Genomic DNA, 3,931 nt, shown 5'->3' with positions numbered 1-3,931 from the left:
GTCACTTATCCTTTCTGACGTCCGGCAGAGTGATGGTCGATGATGCTTCTGCTTATCAGCCGCTGGGCCCAGCCGAAGAGGATTTGGTGGAGACTTTGGGCGTTCCTACGCCCTGGCGAAGTGGGGGCATAGCAGGCCCCTGAAGAGTTCCTCTGCATCGCACCTCCCAGCGGACGTGGGACGGCGTTGCCCGGGGACCAGACGGTGTAGGCTGCAGCCACCAGCTGGGGACGGGCAGCGGCAGCCGCAGGTGGCGGTAAATAGGCCGCAGCCACGGGACAGAGCCGAGCTGCGGGGGCCGCGGCAGCAGCGGAGAGGCCACACCCACGGTCTGGAGTCGGGCGGTGGCGGCCGCGGGTGGCAGCGGACAGGCCGCACCCGTTGAGTGGAGTCGGGCGCCCGCAGGCGGCAACGGACGGGCTGCATCTGCAGGGTGTAGTCGGGCGGCGGCAGCGGACAGGCCGCACCTATGGGGTGGAGTCGGGCAGTGGCGGCCGCACCCGCGGGGTGGAATCGGGCGGTGGTGGCCGCTGGGAGCGCAGGCAGGCGGTCGGTGCCTCTCCATTGGACGGCTCGGTGCCGTCTCCCTGGTGTCGGCGGTGAGTCTCCCTTCAGTTTCTCACGTTGCTGCTCTGCTCTCCTTGCTCTTGCTCTCTGGCGCCCTCTAGCTTCCTTGCTTATTCTCTCCTGCTTCGTCAACTGCCCTCTGCTGGCATCCTCAGCCCCTTTTATATTAGCTCCTCCCCCAACCTTTCTAGAAGTCTCTGCGGTCCATCCTCTAATTATGTCCCCCGGAAACAGTCCCCCTAGTAACCTTGGTGACGGCCCCCTTGGTTCCGGCCCGGACACACAGCGGGGACTCCTCCTCCTACACAAGAACACCATAGCCGATTATTTGAGCAGACTGGAGGTCCGAGCCACTGAGTGGGAGCTGAAGGAAGAAACATTCGTAGGCTTGTGTCATCGGTGGGGAACTCCCCAGCTGGATCTCTTCGCATCAAGAAAGAATGCCAAGCTGTAGAGGTTCTGCTCCCTCAATCCAGCAGACCACCTGGAAGGGATCAATGCCTTGCACCAGAGATGGGAAGGGGGTTTGTTATAAGCCTTTCCCCCATCGCCATAATATTGAGAGTCCTCAGAAAGATTCAGGAGGAAAGAGCATGCTAGTAATGGTAATGCGGCTAATGCTAGTAGTACCATTCTAGCCAAGATGAAGCTGGTTTCCCCTTCTATAGAAGATGGCTTATGAAAGACTGCTCCATCTACTGTACCACCGGCGGAAGACCTGCTTTTCCAGGGACCAGTTCTACATCCATATCCGGGGAATCTACAGTTGTCAGCATGGATCCTGAGAGGGAAATCCTAAGATCCAGAGGTCTCTCCGACCAGGTGATCTCCACGATCCAGGCCAGCCATAAACCCGATACATGTGCGATCTACAATAAGATTTGGAAGACGTTCTGCTCAGAATGTGGTAGTCCCCCCATAGACCCGTCCCATCCAAACATCCCTCAAATCCTTGATTTTCACCAAACAGGATTTAACAAAGGACTGAGTCCAAGCACACTGAAAGTTCGAATAGCGGCCTTAAGTATTTTATTTGATTCCTTCTTGGCCTCTCAGTCGTGGATAATGCGTTTTTCAATGGCCATCCAGAGATTAAGGCCCACAACAAGAAAAGCAGTTCCCCCGTGGGACTTAAATCTGGTCCTCAACGCTCTATGTAAAACCCCATACGAGCCAATAGCAGAAATAGACATGACAAAGCTCACACTCAGTCATTTTGGTGGCCATCACATCGGCTAAAAGGCTGGGTGAAACTCAGGCCCTGTCGGTACAGAACCCCTATATTCAGATCTTCGTGGATCATATAATCCTAAGACTTAACCCTGGATTTCTTCCTAAGGTAGTATCTCCCCAGAACTCAAACCAGGAAATAGGCCTGCCCTAATTTTGCCAGTACCCAAAAAATGATAGAGATTCTTTCACTCGCTGGATGTCAGATGTACAGTCATTCAATACTTAGAAGCCACTCGGGAGTGGAGACAAGACACAGACTTATATGTCCAATATGGGGATAAAAATAAAGGTAAAAAAACATCTAGGCATTCTTTAGCGAGATGGATAACTTCAACCATCTCCTCTGCATACAAAGCTGAAAAATTAACTATACCTGTTGGGTTCAGTGCCCATTCCACCAGGGCAATAGCGACCTCATGGGCCGAGAGGGCAGGGGCCTCAGTAGAACAAATATGCATAGCTGCCACCTGGTCTACACTAAACACTTTCTGTAGACACTATAAGTTGAATACGTTGACAATCCCGCCTCGACTACTGCAACATCCTTTTTTGTGGCCTCCCTGCTAACACCCTCGCACCTCTTCAGTCCATCCTTAACTCTGCCGCCCAACTAATTCATCTTTCTCCTCGCTACTACTCCGCTTCTCCCCTCTGCAAATCTCTTTACTGGCTCCCATTCCCTCAGCGTATCCAGTTCAAATTACTAATACTGACCTACAAGGCGATCTATAACCTGTCTCCGCCAAATATCTCTGAACTAATCTCTGGATACCTTCCCTCACATAATCTCCGGTCTTCCCATGACTTCCTTCTTTCCTCCACACTTATTCGTTCCTCACCCAACCGCCTCCAAGACTTCTCCCGAATAGCCCCTATCCTCTGGAATCCTTTACCCTAACATGTACGACTATCAACCACATTTGGATCCTTCAGACGAAACCTGAAAACCCATCTCTTCAAGAAAGCCTACAGCCTGCAATGACCCCGCTGCCCCCTCACCACTACCGGAGATATCACCTCAACCAACACTGGAACTTCTGCAACCCACCAACCTACTGTCTCCTTCCCCACCATCCTGTAGCATGTAAGTCCGAAAGGGCAGGGTCCTCTCCCCTCTGTATCAGTCTGTGATTGTTAGGTTACTGTAAATGATATCTGCAATTTGTATGTAACCCCTTCTCATGTACAGCACCATGGAACCAATGGTGCTATATAAATAAATAATAATAATTAGCCAGGTGGCCTTCGGTCGTAAAGTGCTGCAGGCAACAGTCCCACCCTAGTGAATGCCTACTTTGGTATTCTCCATGGTGCTGTCAGGATGGATGTCTTGGAAAACGGAGATTAGACCTACCGGTATTATTGTTTCCAGGAGTCCATGCTTCCAGCACTGGTAGTTCCCTCCCTAAGATTTGTATTTGTAATAATATGCTTGTAAAAAATCTCAGTAAATAAGATTGCATTCATTCTGGTGTGGTACTTGAAAAATCACTGGAGTATGGGAGTGGGAGGGGACCTTTTAACCTCTTGTGCGTTTCCTGTCCCTATAAGGATGGAAGCACAACCTCCATGGTGCTGTCAGGAAGGACTCCTGGAGACAATATTACCGGCCGGTAGGTGTAATCCCCATTTTTTATTATCTGTCATTGTAGTTTTTTTTTCTCCACTTCTGAGACTAATATTTACTATAGTGACTCGGGTCACACTCACCTGGTTCAGACACAGCCAGCTCACAGAGAAGATATCTCACTGAGTTCAGACACAGCCAGCTCCCGGAGAAGATATCTCACCGAGTTCAGACACAGCGAGCTTCCAGGGAGGACATCTTACTGGATTCAGACACAGCCAGCTTCCAGAGAAGATATCTTACTGGATTCAGACACAGCCAGTTCCCAGAGAAGATATCTCACTGAGTTCAGACACAGCCAGCTCCCAGAGAAGATATCTCACCGAGTTCAGACACAGCGAGCTTCCAGGGAGGACATCTTACTGGATTCAGACACAGCCAGCTCCCAGAGAAGATATCTTACTGGATTCAGACACAGCCAGCTCCCAGAGAAGATATCTCACCGAGTTCAGACACAGCGAGCTTCCAGGGAGGACATCTTACTGGATTCAGACACAGCCAGTT

Source organism: Dendrobates tinctorius, unplaced genomic scaffold (genome assembly GCF_039654945.1).
Source record: "Dendrobates tinctorius isolate UK_male_01 unplaced genomic scaffold, ASM3965494v1 ptg000445l, whole genome shotgun sequence".
NCBI classification, from domain to species: Eukaryota; Metazoa; Chordata; class Amphibia; order Anura; family Dendrobatidae; genus Dendrobates; species Dendrobates tinctorius.
This window is presented reverse-complemented; position numbering follows the sequence as displayed.